The 25,198-nt window shown below is 46.3% G+C and overlaps 1 protein-coding gene across 6 annotated transcripts in view; it reads left to right on the top strand.

Annotated features, from left to right (window-relative positions):
* ELAVL2 (ELAV like RNA binding protein 2) overlaps nt 1-25,198 on the top strand; it is a 657,021-nt gene that overhangs the window by 427,219 nt on the left and 204,604 nt on the right. The gene's annotated exons all lie outside the window — the stretch shown is intronic.

Raw genomic sequence — 25,198 nt, 5'->3', positions numbered from 1 at the left:
GACTAGAGCCAAAAATACACATGATCCATCTACACTTCACGTAATACCAATGGGTAGTTTTCTGTACTACCCCTTAGCTGGATAGATCCCAAGCACCTTGCTACATGCATCCACTGCTATCTGCAGGCCTCTTAGCCAACTACTCACAAGACAACCAGGCATATTGTACATGCAAGTACACTAAAAAGCTGAAGCCACAAAGGTTATGCCCATATATTGCAACAAACTCCCTTGCTTAGAGAAGCCTCTTAGTCTTTTGCTCTGCACACAATGGCAGGCTGTGTAGCTTTGTGAATTTTTTTCGTTTCCTGAACCTATGTTCATTACCTTAACTGCCAGTTGTTGTCCTGTCCTGCTAAGATTGCCTACTTCATTTCCTTGTTGTCTTTCTACTTCTTGCCTCTCGCTATCTGTATCTCTTGGACACATGTCATTGAGTGAGCTTCTTTAGAAGGACTGGTTGCTCCGAGTCATGCACAGTGTCAAGTCTTTGGCTGACAAATAAAACCTGTTTTACTGTTTATTAAGTTGCTCTCTGAAAGGGAACACAAGCAACCCAGGATTGGTTTAGGCCTTATTAGGGCTCATAAGCCATGTATAGTATTGCAGGGTAACTTAAAAACTTAACTACAAAGTGCTTGTACCATAATATTCTGCAGTTCTCTTCCTTCGATAATGATGTAGCAAGGTCGGTAGACTGCTCATGGGGTGTTCATGCAAAGCTGACAGATCAATTCCAGCAATTACCAAAACAGGAACGTGCAAGGTGACCGTTGCACAGAGGCGCCCCCCAGTGTTGTGGTAACTGGGCACACCATAGCTCTCCACTCTGGCAATAATAGCCCATGAGGCTGGAGGTGCTCTCATATCTGTCTGTGTTATGTTGTAGTACTACAAAGAATGTTCCGACCTACATTAACAATGTCATTTCCTTTGAAACCAAGAAACGGGTGTCTCGTCCCTTGACACTTCCCTATTGTATTCTGACTAACTCGGGTGCCATCCCATGAAGACTTAACCCTACAGGGAAACTTCAATATCTGGATGCCACTGATTATGGGCAACAACTGAACAGGTGACTTTAAATCCTGGCCTATGAACACAATCTGGAGGTAGAGGATTTACTAAAGAGCTGTTAGACTCCGTGGGTGGGTGTGTTACTCCTAAAAATCCTAAATCTAAGACCATCTAGATCCAATCTACAGTAGTTGGACAACCTGTCTTAATACGTGATAACTCGTCCTTCATGTCCTTTCTATCTGTAAGAATGTATAACACTTCCACTAAAGTCATATTTTGTAGCGTTCACAAATAAAATGTGCTACCTTAACATGTTAATTGCATTTGAGCCTTAATCCTACACAAGTAGAAATGTAAAAAACAAAGTTGTACTCAGCACGTTTGTAGAATGTAGCCTATCTGATCCTGTGGCATGAGGAATGAGGGAACACAAAATATGATTTGTTGGTACTTTCTGAGCCTAAGCCTAATATATGCTGATACCACTTTATCTGACAGTCAGGATGAGCATCATGGGACACATTTGCCATTATTAAAGAGTTTGTGGATGTAAAATGTTAGAACTAAGGAGTACGCTGCTATAGAAGAGCAGAAATGATAGTATCAAGAGACAAGAAAAACAAATGATGTATTTTAAAAACAATTGTCCAAAAGCAGACGTTGCTGGGGTATTTTTACGATGACAATCTCATTCCCCATCTTGTTTCATTTACATTGTTTGAGGCTTGGCGAGATGCTGGCTTCAGACTAACATCTGTAAGATGAAACCAAGGTTTCCTGCAATCCAAGTTAAGGGCTGTAGGGGTCAATATGATCAGTCTACGGTCTGTAGAATCGTCTCTCCTTCCACTTTAGGACAAAGTTTTGTATAAAGATTTTATCTCCTACGTGCAAAACTGGGAGGTCAACCTAGGCAGTGGCGTGCTTCTCCTTCACTTTGGTTATCTGTTTAGGGATGAACTTTGTAGCTTTGATTCATTCGAAAACCTACAAGTGCATTTCATCATTCAGGATTCCCGCTGTGCTTTCTCTGTGCACATTACTCCTAGGAGCAGGGACTTGTGTGTTCACGAATCACCCAGTCACTTCGTGATAGGGTGTCAAGTGATGGTCAGAACTAGGTGTATTCCTCAGGGAAAAGAGTGCTATTGGTAGACAATACGACTACTTATTGTGCAATGTAGCACATAGCTCACTGATCTTGCATTTCAAGAGGCAGTTCAGGCGCTCAACGATACCATTACTTTGAGTATTGTATGCAAAGAATAATTTGTTTTAACCCTAACTGTCGTAATATGTATGAAAATTGCATTAACAAAATGGGTGCACTTATTGGATCTTATCCCATCTGGAATTGCCCATTGTGGAATAATTTCATTTATCAGAAGTGTAGCAGCTGACTTGGCATCACAGTCGACGCATGGTCCTGCTTCAGTCCATTGAGAGAAAGGGCAAACAACAATTATGACGTACCTTTAGTTGTTGAACCTGTCAATCGTGTCCACATGGAGGGCTTTAAAAGGTCTGTGTGGTTGTGGAATGGTGGAATTTATTACGTTCAGTGTGAGATTAGGAGAAAACGGATTGCAGACAATGTAGGTATTAAGATGCATGTCCTGCAAATTGTGAGCAAACCAGCCTTGTATTTGCATAAACGAGTGATCTCGAAGTATGAGCTGGTAAATGGCACTGATCAAGAGCTATTGTAAGAAAAAGCCTGTGGCATCAACTAGTTTCCCTGTAGATAGTTGTTCTATATATGAGGTCGTCGCCTGACTGGGTGCTTCCTCTATCCTCCCATGAGTTTTTCGTGTAGAGGAGCATCAGCTTGTGTATGTTGACGCACTGTCTCCGCAAAATAAGGCGTTTCATGGTCTGGTAGGATCAGATTCAGCCTCACGCTGTGAGACCGTCTGAGACACTCCCTGGTACAACGGTTGCTAGTCTTCTCTCGCCTTGCCTGGGGCTTCTGGTGGAGGTCCATGGTGCATTAGCTGATGCCCTTTTTCCATATGGCCTTCCTTCTGCTTTGTGACGGCGGGGCTGCAGCTTGTTGCGGGGACACACTCCCTGTGGAGTGGTGTTCTGCGTTGCGGTCCTAGTCTGCTTGGGGGGGGGGGGGGCTGGGGTGTTTTCCCCTGTCCCTGTCACTCATCTCCTGTTGGGGAGGACCGGCGTTTTTGCCCCGTCAGGATCTTGGGTTCGCCTGAGCTGGGAGGGCCTCTCGCAGACCTTTCTTCCCCTTGGGTATGGCTCGGGTATCTATTCTACGTGAAGGAATCTGTGGCTGGTAGTCTCTATCAGATGTAAGAATGACTTACCTTCGGTAATGATGTATCTGGTAGAGAAGATTCTGGCCGCAGATTCCTTCAAGGCCCGCCCTTATTCCCCGTCCTGCGAGGGCCCTCTAGGTCTTACGCATTCGCCTGCCTCCGGGTGGCTGGCTTTTGTGCATGTCTCTCGTACGTCCCCCTTCGGGGGATGCTCAGCTTGTTGTGGTTGTTGTTGTTCCATTCTGGACTTTATAAGCACTTCTGCGCCCCTGCACTCTGGCCTCCAGTGTGGGGATCGCTCCTTCTTCTTTTGATGGCGTTTCTGCCCGTGGCAGTCTTTGGGCCGAGGTGCCTTGGTTGGTCTCAACTTAGGTGTTCGGGACCCCTTCTCCCTACTATTGTTGTATGTGATTGACTTGTCAATGCTCTATGCTCTGACCTTGGTGTCCCTTTAGGTTCCGGGCGGTGGCTGCAGCCTACTTGGTCTGATGTGTACTTTCACCTGCTTCTGCCCTGGGGAGGCTGTTATATTTGTTTGCAGATTGCTTTCCAGTAGCGGTTCCCTGTTCTTTCAGTCCAGATCTTGATGCCTCATTGCTGGGCCCTATTCTGGATGGTTCTGTTCCTCACCATTTCTCTCCTTTCTGTTTAGTGGGGCTTTTCGCACACTGTTCAGTATTCTCAGTTTTTGCTGATGATGGCTCTGCGTTGTGGCGCGGAAATATTCTCAGAAGAAAACTGACATAGGCGTGCCGGGGTGGGACTTGTGTCCTTGCTGATGTCACGGACTCTGAGGACGTCTGGTGCAGTCACGTGGTGCCGTCCCCCCGGCGTGCAGTGATGCTGTTGCAAAAAAGTTTCTGGGTCCAGTCTCATGCCTGAGGATAATTCTACGTGAAGGAATCTGCGGCTAGAATAGTCTCTACCAGATACATCATTACCGAAGGTCATTAATTCGTACTTTAAACAAGAACACTTCCCATTTTCCCCACATTGATAGATGCAAAGTGCCACATTTGAATTAGTGACCTGCAGATATCCCCAGATGCTGGCATTGAGTGCTTTATTATCTGAACCATCATGACATCCACTCTACCAAAATGAGCTCTTGCCAACTTCCTGTCCATCCGTTTGGTGTCATGGGCATCATTTAAGGATTATCCGAAATACCAGTTGGGACCTCCAGGCTTGCCTCTAGTTAGCTGTTAGATGCCTTTTCAGCCCTTGCGAGGAAGTATAGGCAGCACTTAACAAACTGAAGGTAATCAAGAGCCAAGTTTCTATTTTCACCGGAAGTCCATTGTTGCACTTCTTTTAATTTTTTTTACTAGACCATATGTCTACCCCGTCATTTGTCTTTTGCAGTTCCCTGCTACTTAAGTGGCCTTTCTATCTATTCTTTGTCCCATCACTGGAGCTATGCTCTATTTATAGTTGGATTAGTTGTAACCGTCCACTGCTGCTGTGAAGGCTCCAACTTAATTTTTCTTTTAGCATTCCATGAGTGAATGGCTTTCCTGACGCCATCTCTCCTGTCTCTGCCTCCCCACGTTTAACTGCATCCTTGAGTTTTCTTCTCTATTGCCACTTGACGGGACATCTCCTACCTCCCCCTTCCACCTCACATTCTTTTTCATGCTCCTCTTAGGTTCTCACTGCTGAAGTCCCCTCTTGTTTCTGACCATTTGTGCTGCCTCTTAAAAGATTTTCTTTTCCCCCCTTCAAAATCTTAGCGCAGTTAAGTAGGCATTACCACAAATAATTGCTACTATGCGGGAATAGGCATGCACCCTCAACGGTGATAGTATTTCAGTGCTTTCTTTTTTTCCAAACAGTTGTTTCTCGTTCTTGCATGCATGTGAACACACAAGAGTTAGGCTTCCTGGAAACTTAAGGACAAATATTTTTCTAAATTCCTGCATATTAATGATCCATATCAATGTCCAATGTCTTCGAGCATAGATGTGCAAACATTCATTAAAACAGAAGCAAGAAAGGATATCTCACACCATAGACTAGGACAGGCCAAAAGCATCACAAATATTTTCCACCCGCAACATTTAGAAAGGGTCTAGAAGGCGTATATAGGAGCTTGGGCAGTTGAAGACACCTATTGATGAAAAAAGGGAGTTATTAGTTAACAAAATCTACAACAGGAGGGGATGGAGAAGAATTTAGCTAGTCAGGTCTGTGAGGGGGATACAGCGGCTCAATTGGCGGCATATAAATTCTTTTGAACTGGATTCTCCAAGCCCTAGATTATCTTATTCAGGCCAAGTGGTCCAAGTGCCGCACCTCCCATGCCAACCCTTGGTTCTCCGACAGTCTGGCTGCTATGCGTAAAGCTTGTAAAAAGCTGGAGCGAACATGGAGAAGAGAATATGATCTTCCTGCTAAGAGGCATTACCAGTCTGCTAACAGGTCAACCAGGCAGATTGTGCTGCTTACTTTACTAAGGAAATCCATTATAGTAGCAATCCAACCAAGGATATTTTTAAAATATTTAATGATTTTAAACTTTGGAAAGCCCCTATTACCTCTGTTATCACGTCCAAACAGCAATGTGAGGATCTCTGCACCTTTTTTGTTAAAAAGGTGGAGACGATATATAAATCCTTTCCTCAGGCCCCTGTAAGTCTTAGTCCTGTATCCAGGCCACTGACCGTTCACACTTTGACTGCGTTTCCTCCTTTTGATCAGGATGAGCTTTGCCTGCTCTGTAGTAAAATCAAATCAAATCTGGCTCCCCAGTAGATCCTCTCAAGCCGGACCAGTTTTTAAAATCGCGGTCTGTGGTCGTGCCGACTTTGTGTCAGTTGATTAATACTTCCCTCTCCACTGCAACGGTTCCAAGTCAATGGAAACAGGCTATAGTTGTTCCCCTTCTCAAAAAAGCCTTCACTAGATCCAGCAAAATTAGAAAACTTTCATCCAATCTCCCTGTTACCCTGGGCAGCTAAAATCGCTGAGGCACACATGAACACCATCCTCTCAACTTTTCTGAATTCTAATGGCATCCTGGATTCCTCGCAGAATGGTTTCCACCCAGGGAACAGTACGGAGTCCGCGCTCCTTGCTGTGACCGAACATCTGCAGACCATTCTAGATGCGGGTGACACTGCAGCACTGATTTTGTTGGATCTCAGTGCCGCGTTTGATACTGTATCCCACCAGATTCTCTTACATGGTCGTGAGGAGGCATGAATCAGTGTGGCGGCCTTGGATTGGTCGAGATCTTTCCTCTCTGAAAGGACTTTTCAGCTGTCTGCTTCGCCCTTCCTCTCACGTATTCAGTCTGTTGGGACAAGGTGTGCACGGGGCTCTGCCCTGAGTCCTGTACTTTTTAATCTGTACGTACAACCTCTGGCAGGGATAGCCAGGGACAGGGGGCTCTCCATGGTTTCTTACGCCAATGACACGCAGCTGGTGGTGGTCCTATCCGATAATTCCACGCAGGATGCCCCTAAATTTAGATGCAGTCTAGCGGTGATCGCGGAGTGGATGACCACCAACTGCCTCCAGCTTAATGCTAATAAATCGGAGGTGGTGTTGGTAGGTAAAAACACCAAGCTTTGGGGCGAAAACTGGGGGCCTAATACCCTAGGGAGCACACCCACCCCTAAGCCGGTGGTGAAAAACCTAGGGGTATGGATGGATTCAACCCTTATCCTTCAGGAACACACTAAGAAGATTGCTGATACCTGCTTCGGCCTTCTACAGGGTCTGAAAACCCTTTTGGGCTACTTTGACTCATCCACTAGACAACTGATTGTTCAGGCGGCAATGCTGTCAATGCTAATTCACTCTTTTTGGGGGTGAATAACGCTAAAGTAATGCACCTACAAAGGGTCCAAAACGCGGCTGCCAGAGCCCTTTTGGGTCTCACGCGAAGATGCCACATTTCTGGGGCAATCCGTCGTTTACATTGGCCACCTGTGGCTAAGCGCATAGAATTTAAAGCCCTCTCCATGGCCTTTAAAATCATAAAGTTCTCTTGCCCTTGTATTTTGTCTGATTTGTTGGTACTCTACATACCCTTGCCCCCTCTGCGCTCTATGGGGGTCATGCTTGGCTTTGGTTCCACGGGTAAATCGTGTACGTGCCGGGGGACGATCTTTTCGCTATCTTGCAGCCAAGCTTTGGCATTCTCTCCCCTTTCACATTCGCAGTCTGGATAACTACTTGACATTCAGGAAGGAAATAAAAACTCCTCTCTTCCCCGCGGTTTAGGCTCTAGTCTCTTGCTGTCTGCTTGTAGTAAGCGCCCGGATGCCTCTTTGCTGAGGCAGCTGTCGCGCTATACAAATTGGATTAACATAACTTAACATAACATAAGATTGTACTCTAAAACTCAGAGTAGAGTAAGGCATAAACCTTTCCTTCTGAAGAATTGCTGCTGGTCTTCAAAGACATTCCAGGCTACAAACTTGTTAACCTTCACTAAAACCTAGGGTTCATTGTCTCCCCTACAGGCTCATGAAAAATAGCGGGACATGGTACCAGTGCCGCCCAGCCTTACTGTACCTTCAGTCGTTACATGATGAACTGAGTGTGGCCACCATGGTTGGCTTTTTAAAGAGTATTTTCAGAAAAAGGAAAAGCTTAATATGCCATACAATTACTGTACCTACAGTTTTCTAATTGTAATGATTTATATGTGGCAGTTACTGTTTTATTATGCACAACATGTATTGATTTCTTGCTGTGTTGCTTTTATGATTTTAAAACTTTGCTAAAATCGAATAAAGCTTTTCTACTACTACTACAGGCTCATGTTTTTTTTTATTATGAAGGAAGGTCCTTCACGCTCAACACTGCTCAGGGCTCGACAAATCATAAAAAATGCTCTAGACCTGCAGGTCTAGTAAACTACAAAATCTCCTCGACCTAACTTAAATGAACTTGACCTCAAACTCTGAAAACTGAGCAAATGTGACAAATGAACAAGATTTAAAAGCATTTGTATTGTTCATTTACTTTGTGAGCAATAAAGATGCCTTTAAATCTTCCTATCTTGTCACATTTCCTCTGCTTTCCGAGGCAGAGGTCAAGTGTCAAGTTTGTATTCCTACTCGCCAGAAAGGGCGAGTAGGACCTAAAAATAGCTCGTCCTTAATCAATCTCACTCGCAAATGCGAGCGGTCGAGTGAATTTGTCGAGCCCTGCTGCTAGGCTGTGGATCTCCCTCCCCCTAAACCTCAGATCAAACCCCAACCTAGCATCCTTTCGCAAGGATCTTAAAACCTTCCTTTTCAGCAACTAACCTATCCCAGCTCCTCTCCTCATAGCACTCTCTGTTACAATAGCGCTTGGACGCCCAAGGGCAGCAGTCACGCTTTACAAAACCCCTTTCATTTCATTTCATTCATGACCTGAGCAATTTCTGGAAATAAACCATTTTCCTATAGATCATTTTGAGACACCACCCAGTCAACCTATCTTCTCCACACCTGAGAAAACTGCAACATCCCTCTGTCTGGTAATCACCAGACGTTGAAATTAAAAGCTCTTCCGATCTTGTTCTAAAACCATGGTTTCAAAATAAATCTGAAGAGGAATGGGAAGCAATCTGCAACCTCTCCAATATGACAGCCATTACAATGAAACCAGTAGATGGGAATAAAGTGATTGCCTACAGAAGACTGCAGACAGGACAGTTTGTGACTTTTCAGATGGATAAAGTTACAGAAGAATCGCAACGGATCCAATTATCTAAAGAATAGGATAAAAACAATGGTCTACGAAGCTGAAACACGGGTAGATCAGAAGCACAATTCCTAAACCTGGAACACAGATTGCATTTTCTGTTAAGGACATTAATGATGTCCTCACTCTCAATTGCCCTAGAGGGAAAGAATAATTTACTCATTACACTAGTTGTGGAAGCTCTTTTTATGAGCATTCCACAAGATGACTATACAGTGCCTAGAGGAACTTCAAAGATCATCAGACTTAAAATATAACCTGATAACATTTTACACTACAGACTAATTATGGTGGTTGAATTTAACTGGCCACGACAAATCGTGATGTAATACCGGAGTGACTATTGAGGGCACACCAGTAATATGCAGATGTTTTCACCTTTCACATCTGCACCAGGGATCATTAAATAATTCATAATCAATTGCCCATCCAAGTATTTTCTAAAATTACCAAATTTTTTTAAACAATCCAAAAAATAGGTTATTTCCTCCTCTCTGCAAACATAGTGGATATTACAGTATTTGCCTGCTTATAGTGGTTTTTGATTGAAACTCTGAGAATACGCAACTCAAACATTTCGCCCATATATCTCGTTGCGCCAGCCTCAATCAAGGCGCCTGGCATCAAGGAATAAATTAGAAAACCTCACAACTGGTTCTCCTTATTTTTGGTGACCTCCATGGTACCATTGCACGTGTGGGGCAGGATGGAGGTATTGCTAGAGTACTGGAGTTTTTCAATAATTGAATACCAGTGCTTGGATCAAATATGTAAATGGGTGTTTCAAGAGCTCGTAGATATCTTATGTTGTAATGGAATTAAGCAGATGACGCTCTAGTGTGAGACTGGAAAAATGAGCCTCTTTCCATATCTGTTCATTGCTGATGTCCCAGTCAAATCAATAAAGGCCTGATTAAGACTCCTTCGCAGCAATCTTGCTTGTTCTTTGACTATTTTGTCCCCAGAAATATAATTCCGTAGTAACAATATGCAACTGTCTTAGAAGAAATATAGGCGGGAAGGATGCGACCTTGTTTAAACTGCCAGGTTCATAGGAGTTTGAAAGTATTGGACTAGCGTGGAGTGGTTCCTGCAGAAGGGTACATGGCCATGCCATATCAGTTTTGTTCTGCTTGTGTAGCAACCTTACCAAGCACCTGTGCAGGGTGCCAGTGTAGCTAGAACTTATGATGACAAATAAGACTACTCAGACTGTAGAGTGAACACTTTAGAGTTTTTCAGGTGCGTGAGCGGAGCTTGAGGCAGAAACCCTTCTCAGAATTACAGACCTTAAAAGGATTGTCCAGTGGCTTCTTGGGTTGCTTTTCTAATTACTTCCTTGCTCATTTTCAGAAAATGCACAGTTGTAGGCACAATCACTACCTTAATGAAGTTGCACAACTCCTGCTCATGTTGCAGTCTTTGACTGCTTGTGGAAGTGTTTCCTTTCATGTGGTAAAATTCCACAAATTAATTAGTATCCCTTCCCTAAAGATTAGATTGCCATTGTACATGTTATCTTCTGGATTACTGGGCCTCCTATGATTAAGCGCTGTATGAAAAAAGTGTTGCACTGCTGATTTTACTAGTTTGGCTCTATGTAAATGCATATGCAAGAAACCTGAAAGCCTCCCACTGTACTTTAATGAATACTAGGGCACAGATGACAACAAATACAATCATAACAGCTCTTCCACTTACATGAAAGTATTGGACAGAACGTGATGCAGTTAGGCTATCTTGGCACCCTCTGCTCTTATTACAAGGTACCACGGTGCTCTACTAACCGGCTAGCTGGCTAGGAGTTGTTCCAGAAGAGCTCATCAGCCCTCTTCCCCCAACAAGTGCAGAAGATTGCAATTCTAGCATGCTTCAGATACCGTTAAACATCTTCTTAGTACGTTGGTTTTAGGGATTTCTTGCAAACAGATGGGTTCTGTTCCCATTTCTTTATATTTCTAATACTAACAAATATTCAGAGCTTTTTCTTCTGCAACTTTAATAAAAGTTACATCCAGCAACTTCATTAAAGGTCTTATGTTCCATAGCCATGTCTTTTAGAAACAATGCATGTACACCAGTTAACCTTACTGACATGTCAGGATTTCGCAAAAAGATTCTCCTTAGTTACATTATTTAATATATAGAAAAGCATGTCTTATTTCTTTCCTATAAAGAACAATTCAATCATTCTTTTCACCAATCTCAGACTCAATAACGGAAGATGTCTCATAACTCCTATCAAAGATTTAACAAACCATTTGAATTGATTCACATTCACCATTGTTTGCAAGTACTGATATTGGTAGTGACCGTTCCCATTTGTCTGGTCAGAGCTCTGGAACATCCAGACAAACCTTGTAAGTATTGGTGTTGTCCCTGAGCCACAGGAGCTAAATAGAATAGTTAGCGCTTTGAAATAGCAATTTCCTCATTTTTCACTTGGTAATTAGGTTGAACAGTCTTGGCTTGCTCTTGAAGGTTGGTTCTAGAAGATATATATCACCTAAAAGGCTTTTAGGGCCGTCTTGCTAGAAATTACTATTTCTGTAGAGCCGTAAAAAACTGGAATAATTAATGTGTAACAGCTCTCAGCATGAAATCTGTGGGGAAGAGATTGTGAGTGCTTTATCCCCTCACAAGACCGAATGATGCATGTTTACAGATGCTGACGTTTTTAACTGACAAATACCTTAGTTCTGTGCCACAACCTTGGTCTCTAAAAGCAATGCAAGGGTTCTCAGTGTTTTGGTATCACTCTGTGTGGGAGGTGTGCCCAGTGGGTTTGACTAGGATGACTGCATTCCTCTGGCACCTGTCCCGATAAAGTTCAACTTAACCAGTCAGCAAGGGCAACAAGTAAGGCAGTTTCTCAATGATTCTTGCCTCTTCAGCGCAGTTGCCCAATGGGGACCAGATGCTAGAGCAAGGTCCCTTGGCAGACGACTGGGTGGTGAGATGAATGATATGGCTCAAAGCACACCTAAGGGAGAGCAGATGCCACAGCTGCTAACTGTTAAGCGACATGCAACCATATGGGCTACAGATGAAGAGGCACTTAACTGGCAGTACCCACACTCCTAGTAGCTACACAATATTGATACCTCTACTAAGAGCAAGATTTGAGGGGTCCTTTTAAACAGGAAGGACTCACGGCAATTTGACGATTAGGATTCAGGTTACAAATTCTGTAAACTACTGTAAATCAGCTGCTTCCAAACATTCATGTAAATGGGGCACTAATCATCCATGATTTCCTTAAGTGTACTTTTAAAAGCGAAACAATTCTTCTGATACTGTGTAGGTTACCAAAATCCTGGTGAGCAGTTGCAAGGAGGCATGCAGCAGGATTCTTCTGCTCAGGAAAAGCTACTGGATCAGTTAGAATTAGAAAATGTGGAGCTAGTGACTAGAACATTCGAACAGTCACAATTTGTCCCCACTTTTTCCACACTGGTTTTTGGAAACCACCAAATTTTGGCAGCTGGCAGCATAACCTAGGAGTTAAAGTTGTTTTAATCAAACCTCGAACGTATTAGTCCGTAACCATGATAGCTCAGTGATGCCTGGGGCATACATGTGTCTGACATTCACGTTTTACACACCAACGCCTCTAGTCCTCATTATGGCATGGTTACAGACTTAAATCACATTTAATGTGGGGGCTGAGGAATTGAGTACACAGATACTGAATATATCTGTGTTTCACTGTTTTTAAAAGGAAAGGATGACTCTTCTTTTGTTTATTACTCATCAGTAGTGCCAGGTGGTTTAGCCTGCATATTTTGCATTCTTGTGTTCTGCTCAGAGAGTCCGCCAGGGTATTGTCTGTCCCTGGGACATACTCGGCTCGAAGAGAAATGTGTTGGAGTAGCCATTTCCAAATTCGTTGAGATTCTTGAGACAACGTCATTGATCGAGTACCCCCTTGTTTGTTCAAATAGTGCATTGTGGTGGTGTTGTCGGTTCGCACAAGCACTGGGGAGTTCCTGATCCAAGGCAGGAATGCTCGAAGTGCCAGGTATACTGCCCTCCACTCGAGCAGGTTGATGTGCAGCTGCTTTTCTGCCAGTGACCATTGGCCGTTGATCCGGAGTTCCTGTAGGAACGCACCCCATCCTTCCAAGGAGGCATCTGTTATTATGTGGGGTGAGATTGGAAGCAGGAATGGAAGGCCCTGGTTCAGATTTTTGTTTGAAGCCACCAGTACAGGGCCTGCGTCATGACTGGCGTGATCTGGATCAGATCGTCGAAGGACCCCGAACACTGAATCCACTGAGATGACAACGCTTCCTGTAATGGGCGCATACGGAGGCGGCAGTGTGGAATTAGTAGGATATTAGAGGACATCATCCCCAACAATTATTTGAAGAGTCGCACATTGATGGTCTTTTTGGTCCGAACTCTGCTTGCCAGAGACCTTAGTTTGATTTGATGCTCCTGTGAAGGGAAGGCCTTTCCCTGGCGTGTGTCCTGAGTTGCTCCCAGGAAAGTGAGACGTTGCGATGGTTGAAGGACAGACTTTTCCTGGTTGCGCGTAAGTCCCAGGCTCTCGAAGAGTTGAAGACAGGCGTTGGAAGATCTGGATACGCCTATCAGAGTAGGAGCCTTGACGAGCCAGTCGTCCAAGTAGGGGAAAACCTGGTGATGGAGTTGGCGAAGGTACGCTGCCACAGAAGACAGGCATTTTGTAAAAATGCGTGGTGCCGACTTCAGGCCAAATGGCAACACTCTAAATTGGTAGTGCCGCCCCGCCACCTCAAATCTCAGGAATTGTCGGTGACTCTTGTGGATCAGTATGTGAAAGTAGGCGTCCTGGAGGTCTAAGGACACCATGAAATCTTTAAAATTGAGTAGCTGTAACACCTCTTGAATGGATACCATACGGAACGATTGTTTCTTGAGGTATCTGTTGAGGCTTCTTAGGTCCAATATAGGTCTCCATTTTTTCTCCTTTTTTCGTATTAGGAAGAATCGGGAGTAGAATCCTTTCCCCCTCTGACTTCAGGGAACTCTTTCTACGGCTCTTTTCTGGAGCATTAGTTAGAGTTTTTTGAAGGAGATGCAGATTATTGTGTTGTATAGGACGTGGGGGGTTCGGAGGAGGAGTCTCTACGAACTCCAAAGTATGTCCGAACCGAACCAGCTGGAGAACCCAACGATCTGTGGTGATTTTTTGCCAATTGTGGAGGAAATTCGATATTTTTCCTCCAACTGCGTAATGCTGAGAAAAAGTGGAGGCCTGTGGGAGAAAGAGGTCATTGCCGTCTGTAGGAGAGTAGGGTCTGCAATCCTATGATCACCCAGATTTTTGCTTTTTGCTGCACTGGTTTACGACTTTCCCTGGCTGTGGGCCTGCTAATCAGACCCACAGCCTAGCTGTTCTCTCTATCCAAATTGTTCTCAGGTACTGAATTGGCACTGGGCCCTCTCCAAGTCCCTGTACCCAGGGCTGAGGTGCACCCAGAAGTCTCCCAGGGGCTGAAGCATGTATTGTGCCACCCCTGGACTGACTAACTAAACTGACACAACTGGCTGCACGACAGCTGGGGCAAGGTGGTGTACTCACCCTTTGCTTTAGATATAGTATACCTATATCTAACCCTAAAATGGACACACAGATCTCCTATCAGTCACTCCTATGGCAGGCCTTAACAATCCTGAAGGCAGAGTGCTTGGAATCGTGTGAGATGGTGCTCTGGCATGAGCTGAGCCTGTCTACGGCTTTGGGGATCTATCCCTTAGCCGTTTCCATGATATCGCATACCATATACTCTTAAGTGCATTATAATCCTCGCGGTTATATGCCAACTCTGGTATCGCTTTATCAAAACATGTCGAGTAAGGTGTCATACGAATTGGAATACTAACCCCTCGCCAATTCTGGCGACGGGGTTAGCATTCCACCCTTCTAGAGGGACACGACATGTATGTAACCTCTAACCCCGGTTAAAGTCAAACAGAGCCTCAGCTCCACAAAATGGATGCTGCCACCGAGACACAAGTCTGCCCTCCTGCTGCTGGGAGCCCTCCCAGAGCAGGAGATAAGGACAAAGGGTTTCCTGCCAGGGGCGGTGCCAGCACCGTCCCAGACAGGATTTTGTGTATCCTAGGTAGGCAGGGCTTCAGAGGAAGGTGACTGCAAGTGGCACCCCGGTGCTCACTGTGCATAGGCCGGCTGAAACCAGTTCCAGGGGCACTCCAGCCCCTGGCCTGGGGAAAGCCCGCCAAAGGAGAGGGGTGTAACCACCCCCCTCCTGGTCCCACCCATAGGGCAGGACTTAGTCGCGTGCCAGCCCCCTTTTCCCAGATAAAGGTAGGAGCAGGCCCCCTTCCAAATTAGATCATCTTTGGAATCAAGACACGACTTTCTACGAAAGGACATCAAGATTTCTTCTTCAAGATTCTCCCTTGTGACTAAGGAGTAGTCACCCTGCATCCGCAGGCACCATCTGAAGAACACTGCGGTCTGCTGTAAGTCCTTCCTCCGGAATCCGACTGCCCAGCTCGACAAGACCCGGCTTCCCTGGCACCTCCGACCTCTACTCACCTCTACAGCCAAGCTGAGAACCGTGAGTGCGACGAGACCTCAAGGGACCGACTATTGCCAAGACTGCACGACTTCTGCACAGCAAGCCCGCCGAGTAATCTCCTGGCGAGTGCTTTGGGGTCCGAGAAGCCCCGACCCTGAGCAGCTCCAGCACCGAAGAGCAGCCCCCCAGCATCTCCACGATCGGCGTGGGGCCCTTCTGCTTTTTGCTGCTCACCGCGTTGTTTGGCTACTAGCCCGCTGGCTTGTGGCCTTCTGAACGACGCTCGACGACATCACTGCTGCTAGTCTGGTTGCCCCAGACTGGCTCTTGCTCCCTTCCAGAAGAGGAGCACCCCGGACCCTCCTGGTCCACTCAAGACGCCATTTTGAGTCCACCGCGTGGGCTTGAATTAGCCAAGGCTTTGTTGCCCAATCCTGGGTTCTTCGACGCCGACAGCTTCATCCATCGTGGGACAGCTCGCCTCTCCATCCTGGTCGCCGACAACGCCTCCTGGTCCGTGAGATCTGCAGAGCCCAGCGTCGCCCACTCACCTAGTCGAGGTGACTACCATCCGGTGCCCTCCTGGTGCCTACTGGCTAGTAGTCACGAACTTGGTCCCCTCTGCTTTCAGGTGTCATCCATCTTCAAGATCCAGGCTTGGATCAACTCGAACTCTCTTCACTGGTCGCCTGCCAGCATCTTTCTTCCAGGCTCCTGGTTCGTCTACGAGGATTCCCGACGTCTTTTGAGACCTATGCAGCTGCAGCCCCTGGGCTAGGTAACTTCGGCATTTCGGTGCCCCAGCATAGCCTCACTATCCAAGGGTCAGGATCCACTGTCGTTTTCTCCCTACCAGGTCGGGTTCGCCCGTGAACACTAACTTTACCTTTGCTAGCTATCATAGACTTTGTCCCGCATCCCGCGTGAGAGTGCACACTCTGCACCCGAGTCCCCTGGGTCTCCTAGAAGTAATCTAACGATTCTATAGTCAAGTCCTAGCGATTCCAAAGCCTATTAGTACTGTACTTACCTGCTAGTAATTTCGCATTCCATTTTTAGAGTATATGGTTTTCCGTGCCCCTCGGGCATTTGTATATACTGTGCTAACTTAAGTATTTTCGTAAGAGTTTTGTTGTGTGCCTAGCACCCTGTCCTCATAAAGAGTACAGGGTTGTTGTGATTCTAATAAATACACTGTTTATTTTCATAACACTTGTGTGGTGTCCTTTCACTGGGTGTTCAAGGGGTAATGTGATGGTAAAACAGCTGGCTTAACACGCCCTCTAGAGTCTTAGCCTTGGACTGCTCGTATCCATGCTACTAGGATAGCTGGTCTATAAGGTTGACTTACAACCAATCATCAATAAGGGTTGTTTGGACTGATATATAGTGATCACTAGAATAGTGAGCACTGCACATCAGGCCAACTTCTCACACCGTCTATTTGCGACCTTATTTCCTCCTCGTCCTCAAAAGGAAGACTTGTTGTACGATGAATGACCTTGTTGCTGTGTCTGCTGGTATTGCGGCTTGTATTGCTGTGATGAGCCATAGGAGGTTTTGTATCCCTGATAGGCACCTCTTGTCTGTTGTCCTCTTCCTCTGGAGCCCCGAAAGGAAGTACTGGAGGGTAACGAGGGCTTTCGCGCTCTCTGTATCTTTTTTGATACCCTGCAGCATCTCATCTATATCCTCTCCAAAGAGCAGTACTCCATCGAACGGCATGTCCAGTACTTTGGTCTGTACCTCAGGCCGGAACGATGTGGCTTTAAGCCACCCCTGGCGCCTGAGGACTGCTGCCCCTGCCATCTGTCTAAATCCTGTAGAGGCGATATCCATCGCCACATCTATAATTTCCGAGGCAGATCGCTCGCCCTCAAGGAGTATCTTCTTTGCCTCTTCCTTCTGGTCTTCTGGTATTGCTCCTAAATATGGGGCAATGTCCGCCCACATCTGGCGATTGTATCGTCCTAGGAGGGCCAGGGAGTTTGCCGCCCGGATAGAAAGGGCCGACGTGGACGAATACGTTTTACCAATATTATCAAGTTTACGGCCTTCCTTATCTGGTGGCGCAGTCAACGCAGCCGACGGATTACTAGATTTACACTGTGCAGCCTGCATAATAACAGAGTCCGGTTTCGTTTGGCCTATAAGGCATGCCGGAGCCTTGTCTGGGGCCTTGTATTTCTTGTCGAGCCTGGGCAGAACTGGAATCCGAGATGAGGGGCTTTGCATTATCTTTACCCCCTGATCCCAGATGTACTCAATAATAGGGATGGATCGCACAGCCTTCTTGAATGGCTCTTTAAAGTCATACAGGAAGCAATCCTGGGTTTGTGTGGTCATTTCGATTTTAAACCTTGCCGCAGCCCTTTCCATAATATTATGAAACCCCCCCGATATCCTGTGGGGGTGAATCCGCCTGTGCCTGGTTAGGGGATGCCGGATCCTGAATGACAGTCATTCCATTTATCGTCCTGTATTTCTCCTTCCTCCTGCTGTCCCTCTTCTTCTCCTACTACTTCCTCTTCTTCATCAGAAGAAGGTAGAGGTGGTAAAGTGACAGGATCTTGACGAATGACCAGTGGAGGTGGTCTAGGGCGAGGAGGTATCACAGGTGTAGGTTGCTGTACTGGAGGAGGCGGAGTCGGCGGAAACCGTTGTTTGTAGTCCGCTATGAGAAATTGCAGGTCCGTCACTATTGATGCTGGGAGGCACACCATAGGTTGTGAAGAAGGAGGCGGAGTAATTTCCTCCTGATATTGCCCTACATCCTGACCCAGGTCTTCACAGTCTGAGCTTTTATGGACCTTAATATGGAGTTCTGATGGACTTGTCGCAGGTTGGAACTCTGCTAGGCGACGTCAATTCCGGCGTTAAAGTACTCGTCAGTCTGTAGTGTGTGTAAGAGTACTTCAGCGTAGGAGACTCTGTAGTCGATGAGCCCGTCAACGGGGTGGTCGTCGACGGTGGAGCGTTGTGAGAAGTTGGCCTGATGTGCAGTGCTCACTATTCTAGTGATCACTATATATCAGTCCAAACAACCCTTATTGATGATTGGTTGTAAGTCAACCTTATAGACCAGCTATCCTAGTAGCATGGATACGAGCAGTCTAAGGCTAAGACTCTAGAGGGCGTGTTAAGCCAGCTGTTTTACCATCACATTACCCCTTGAACACCCAGTGAAAGGACACCACACAAGTGTTATGAAAATAAACAATGTATTTATTAGAATCACAACAACCCTGTACTCTTTATGAGGACAGGGTGCTAAGCACACAACAAAACTCTTACGAAAATACTTTTAAGTTAGCACGTTACACAAAGGCCCGAGGGGCACGAAAAACCATATACGCTAAAAGTGGAATGCGAATTACTAGCAGGTAAGTAACAGTTCTAATAGGCTTTGGAATCGCTAGGACTTAACTAGGGAATCGTTAGATTACTTCTAGGAGACCTAGGGGACTCGGGTGCAGAGTGTGCACTCTCACGCGGGATGCGGGACAAAGTCTATGGAGGCTAGTAAAGGCAAAGTTAGTGTTCACGGGCGAACCCGACCTGGTAGGAAGAAAACGACAGTGGATCCTGACCCTAGGATAGTGAGGCTATGCTGGGACACCGAAGTGCCGAAGTTACCTAGCCCAGGGGCTGCAGCTGCATAGGTCTGAAAAGACGTCGGGGATCTCGTTGCCGGACCAGGAGCCTGGAAGAAGGAAGTTGCTGGCAGGCGACCAGTGAAGGAAAGTTCGTTGGATCCAAGCCTGGATCGAGGAAGAAGAAACCTGAAAGCAGAGGGGACCAAGTTCTTGAATCACTAGCCAGTGATTAAGTGGGCACCAGGATGGCACCGGGCGAAGTCACCGCAGTCAGGTGAGTGGGCGCTGCTGGGCTCTGCAGTCTCTCGGACCAGGAGGCGTTGTCGGCGACCAGGATGGAGGTGCGAGCTGTCCCACGAAGGATGAAGTCGTTGGCGTCGAAGTTACCCAGGATTGGGCAACAAGCCTTGGCTAATTCAAGCCCACGCGGTGGACTTAAAATGGCGTCTTGAGTGGACCAGGAGGGTCCAGGGTGCTCCTCTTCGGGAAGGGGGCAAGGGCCAGTCTGGAGCAACCAGACCAGCAGCAGAAATGTCGTCGGGCGTCGTCAGGGAGGCCACAAGCCAACGGGCTAGTAGCCAAACAACGCGGTGAGCAGCGGAAAGCAGAAGGGCCCCACGCAGATCGTGGAGATGCTGGGGGGCTGCACTTCGGAGCTGGAGCTGCTCAGAGTCGGGGCTTCTCGGACCCCAAAGCACTCACCAGTAGATTACTCGGCGGGCTTGCTGGAAAGAAGTCGTGCAGTCTTGCAGATGGCCGGTCCCTTGAGGTCTCGTCGCACCCACGGTTCTCAGCTGGGCTGTAGAGGTGGGTAGAGGTCAGAGGTGCCAGGGAAGCCGGTTCTCGTCGAGCTGGGCAGTCGGATTCCGGAGGAAGGACTTACAGCAGACCGCAGTGTTCTTAGATGGTGCCTGCGGATGCAGGGTGACTACTCCTTAGTCACAAGGGAGAAATCTTAGGAAGAAGTCTTGAGTTCCTTTCGCAGAAAGTAGTTTCAGGATTCAAAGATGATCTGATTTGGAAGGGGGCCAGTCTCTACCTTTATCCTGTAAAAAGGGGCTGGCACGCGACTAAGTCCTGCCCTATGGGTGGGACTAGGAGGGGGGTGGTTACACCCACTTCCTTGGCGGGCTTTTCCCCAGCACAGGGTCTGGAGTGACCCTGGAACTGGTTCAAGCCGGCCTATGCACAGTGAGCACCGGGGTGCTACTTGCAGTCACCTTCCTCTAAAGCCCTGCCTACCTACAATACACAAAACCCTGTCTGGGACGGTGCTGGCACCGCCCCTGGCAGGAAACCCTTTGTCCTTATCTCCTGCTCTGGGAGGACTCCCAGCAGCAGGAGGGCAGACTTGTGTCTCGGTGGCAGCATCCATTTTGTGGATGCTAAGGCTCTGTCTGACTTTTAACCGGGTTATAGGTTACAGGCATGTCGTGTCCCTCTAGAAGGGTGGAATGCTAACCCCGTCGCCAGAATTGGCGAGGGGTTAGTATTCCAATTCGTATGACACCTTACTCGACATGTTTTGATAAAGCGATACCAGAGTTGGCACATAACCGCGAGGATTATAGTGCACTTAAGAGTATATGGTATGCGATATCATGGAAACGGCTAAGGGATGGGTCCCGAAAGCCGCAGACAGGCTCAGCTCATGCTAGAGCACCATCTCACACGATTCCAAGCACTCTGCCTTCAGGATTGTTAAGGCCTGCCATAGGAGTGACTGATAGGAGATCTGTGTGTCCATTTTTAGGGTTAGATATAGGTATACTATATCTACAGCAAAGGGTGATTACACCACCTTGCCCCAGCTGTCAAGCAGCCAGTTGTGTCAGATTTGGATGGCCATCCAGGGGTGGCATAATACATGCTGCAGCCCCTGGTAGGCCCTGGGTACACCTAGGCCCTGGGTACCTAAGGTACACAGTACAGGGACTGATAAGGTGACTCAGTATCCAATTTAGATATGTACCTAAGGTACATGGAATCCATTTTACAGAGAGAGCAGTGGGCCTGAGGTCCTGAACAGCAGGGCCTCAGGTCAACTAAGTCAGAAAACCAGCAAAACACCAGGCAAAAAGTTGGGGGCAACCATAGTCAGGGATCAACCTTCCTACAAGCGTCTATGGCGCAGATGACTCTGCTGTCTTCATCAACGACTATGCTGTCTACGGCAGCGTCGACGGTTCTTTCTTCGTCGACGTTGGACATGTCGTCGATGGCTTAGTCGACGTCGGCTTAGTCGACGCTGGTGTCGATGACGATGACTTCTTCGACGCCGGTGTCGATGGCTTCGTCGACGATGAGGAAATAGTCGACGCTGATGTGACTATAGTCAACGCTGATGTGACTCTCGTCGACGACGATTTTGTTTTTGTCGACGTGTTAGACGTCGTCGACGACTATTTTTTAATAGCAATGACGGATATAATAGACCTACCCGTCGACGACGATGCCGTGGTAGAGGTCATGGCGGAGAAGGACGGTGCCGTCGACGTAGATAAAGTTGCTGGCGACGTCGTCACAGGCATGGCTGAAGTTACCAGCAAAGGCTTTTTGAAAGTGTCATCCTGAAGAGAAGTCTTCTCCGCCATGGCCTGTGGATGAACCTCTGAAGACTTGGGCGTCTTCTTCTGAGGTGGCTCTGCAGACCGGCCTGGCGATGATGGTCTGGGCCTTTTCGAAGAGGAGTGTGAGCTCCTAAAGGAACACTCGCTCTCACCTGAAGAGACTGTCTGATCCTTCTCTTTAAGTCTCTTGAACCATAAGAGCAGGCGCCCCTCTCTGTACTTCAGGGTCTTGGCAGAGAAAGTGCGGCAGACTTTGCAATCCTTCGCAGAGTGGTCAGGATAGAGACCGTAGAGGCAGTCTTCATGCCTGTCATCCACTTGTAGTCTCAACTTGCTGCATGAAGCACAGGGTCTAAAGAGCCCTTTTTTAGGAGTGTCAGACATGGTGGACTGAAGTACTCCTCCACAAGAATAAGATCTGTGAGAAAAATATGGAATAAATCCAGAAATATCAGAAAGCTGAGCAGAGCTCAGTGGAGACTCCCTTAGCACGACATGCGGTAGAAAATCTGAGGGACTAGGGCTCCTTCCAGGAAGGTTCTAGAGGGTGGTAGTAGCTGATTAGCTCCTCGCCAAAGTTTGGTCCTTTTTACAAAAGGACTGAGATAGGTTACTAATGTGAGGCCTCTGGCCTATTAGTATGTATATGTCTATATGACATTACTATTGTTATGTACCGGGGACTCCCACCCCGACAACGGGGAATGATTCAGGCATGTAAATCCATGAAAGATACCAATACTGGATAACTGCAGTTACAGGTAAGTAACGCATTTCTTAAATATAGGAAAAATTAAAAATTAGTTGAAAAAAACAGCCTTTTGTGTCAACGTTTTCACCTGTAACTTCTAATTATGACAGCTCTTTGAAAGCAATATACCGTTACATCCACTGGACCTTACTGATTGTGGGAATATATAGGACTTGTAGGTTCACCAAGTTCCCGACGAACCCAGAGCCAAAAACTGAGCAGCGTCTCGCAATGTTTTTTTTATGTACCGGGTATATAGCAAATATGCTGGGAAAATGTATACATGGAAAATTTGGTATGAAAGACTCCTATGTATTTCTGAAATGGGAACAAAAAAGAGTTTAGAAACAGTATATATTTACACTTTTCCGAAATTGGGAATACTCATACTAGCATGAGAATCATTGGTCATTTTTCAAAATGACTTCTTTTTTACACATTGCCTTTCATTTGGAAGGCAGAAATGCATCGAAAGTCAATAGGTGCTAACAGTTGCTTTGCAATTCTGAATTACCCTAAGTCTCCCGACAAAAATGGTACCTCACTTGTGTGAGTAGGCATAGTGCCCACGACCGGAAACGGCTCAAAACGCAACTTGAACACACCACATTTTCACAACGAAAAATTACTCTTTTTGTTATTTTTTTGCAAAGTGCCTAGCTGGTAGTTTTTGAACCCTAGCTCTGCCGGCACCTAGGGATACCTAGCAAACCTATACATTTTTTTTTTAAACTAGATACCCAGGGGAATCCAGGATGGCATGACTTGACTGGCTCCCGCCAGTTTGTTACCCAGAATCTCTTGCAAACCTAAAAAATAGTCAAAAAAACACCTTTTCCTTACATTTTTGTGGTGGAAAGTTCTGGAATCTGCGTGGATCCACATATTTCCACGCACCCCTTGTTCCCCAAAGTCTTCCGAGAAAAATGGTATCTCACTTGTGTGGGTAGACCTAGTGCCCGCGACAGGAAACGGTGCAAAACACAACACAGATACACCTCAATTTCACTGTGAAAAATTACCCTTTTTTGGCCTAGCTGTAGTTTTTGAACATTGGCTCTGCCGGCACATGGGAATACCTAGCAAACCTAAACATTTTTGAAAACTAGACACCAAGGGGAATCTAGGATAGGGTGACTTGAATGCCTCTCACTCTGTTCTGTTACCCAGAGTCCCTTGCAAACCTAAACAAGCATTGGCAAAGCCAATAGGTCTCACCTTTGGGACCCTGTGTGATTAGGCAGAATTTTTGGCTACGTTGTAGAGCATTGTGGCTGCTGTGCATTATGTTAAAAAGTTATAATAACAAGTTTTAAGCATTTTTGTTACCTTTATAGAAACGAAGATGACATATATAACTGAAAAACCTTAATAAAAAGATTTTAATTAAAAAATGTTAATTTTTTTGTACTTGCATGTGTCAGGTAATTGTGTGGCACTTTTTTGTATTATTTGTAGTGTGTTGGATTGAATGCAGTGTATTTATGTAGCTTATAATTATGTGGCACTGAGTGGTATTGTGTGGAGTGTATGTTGTATTTAGTAGTGTTTAATTATGTGGTGTGTAATGTAGCATTTATTGGTCTTTGGAGTGTATGTTGCATTGAATGCAGTCTAATTATGTAGCATTGAATTATGTGGCATCGTGTGGTATTATGTGGTGTGTATTTTTTTTGTATTTCTTTTTATTAAAACTTTTAACAACATAAACAAGAATAAATAATCAAGGCAGTACAATCAATCGAATGGCGAAGTGTCCTGCGGGGAGGAAAGCATAAGAGCATAATACAATCATTGACATTACAGGATGGGAGGACTGAGGGATGCAGCAAGTCCGGAGACAGGTCGAGCAACATAATAGCAGGAATGTCGGGTCAAGGGGAGGGAGGATCTGCCACCAAGTGTGTGAAGGGAGGCGCACATATTTCTCCCCGGTAGGAGTTCCATGGACCCCAAATCCTACACCACTTGCGAGGCCTGCCACCTGCCAGATACACCGTCTTCTCTCTGAACATGCACCAGTCCATATTCTCCTTCCATGCCAGAACTGTGGGTGGCCTCTGAGAGCCCCACAACTGGGCGATATCCCTCTTAGCGATCATGTTGCCAAGGGTCACCCACTGAGTCTGTGCCAAATCATAATCATTTGGTTCCCAAACATTCAACAAGCATCGTCTAGCTTCAGGCAGCAACGCAACACCCGTGACCTCTTCCATGACTGCATGCACTCGATTCCAGAAACGAACCACCACCGGGCACTCCCAGAGTATGTGAAGAAAGGTGCCCGGGAGGCCACAACCACGCCTGCATAGCCCATCCGAAGCATAACCCATACTGACCAAGCGTGGACCGGTAACATAGATCCTGTGGAGAATCTTAAGCTGTACAAACCGGAGGCGGGCCGGAATTGCAACCTCTTTCGATATGGCCGACTGCCAGTCTTCGTCATCTAACTCCAGACCGTAGCCAGTCCAAGCTTCCCTAAGTCGCCGTAGGAGATCGGTCCTATCGTTTATCAACTTTTTATAAATAAGCGAAATCGTACTGTCGGGAACATGCCCATCCAGCACCCGATCTTCAAGCGGCGGCGCCTCCGGAACAGTAGTACCCGGAGGGAAAGCCGCCATCAGCGCGTGTCGGACCTGCTCATATCTAAAAAACTCCTTGTCACTTAGGTCATATTCTAATCTCAACTCCTCGAAGGTTTTGACCATACCCTTAGTCCATATATCGTTCACCCTGCATATAC

This window comes from Lissotriton helveticus, chromosome 2_1 (assembly GCF_964261635.1).
Source record: "Lissotriton helveticus chromosome 2_1, aLisHel1.1, whole genome shotgun sequence".
Taxonomy (NCBI): Eukaryota; Metazoa; Chordata; class Amphibia; order Caudata; family Salamandridae; genus Lissotriton; species Lissotriton helveticus.
This window is presented reverse-complemented; position numbering and strand designations above follow the sequence as displayed.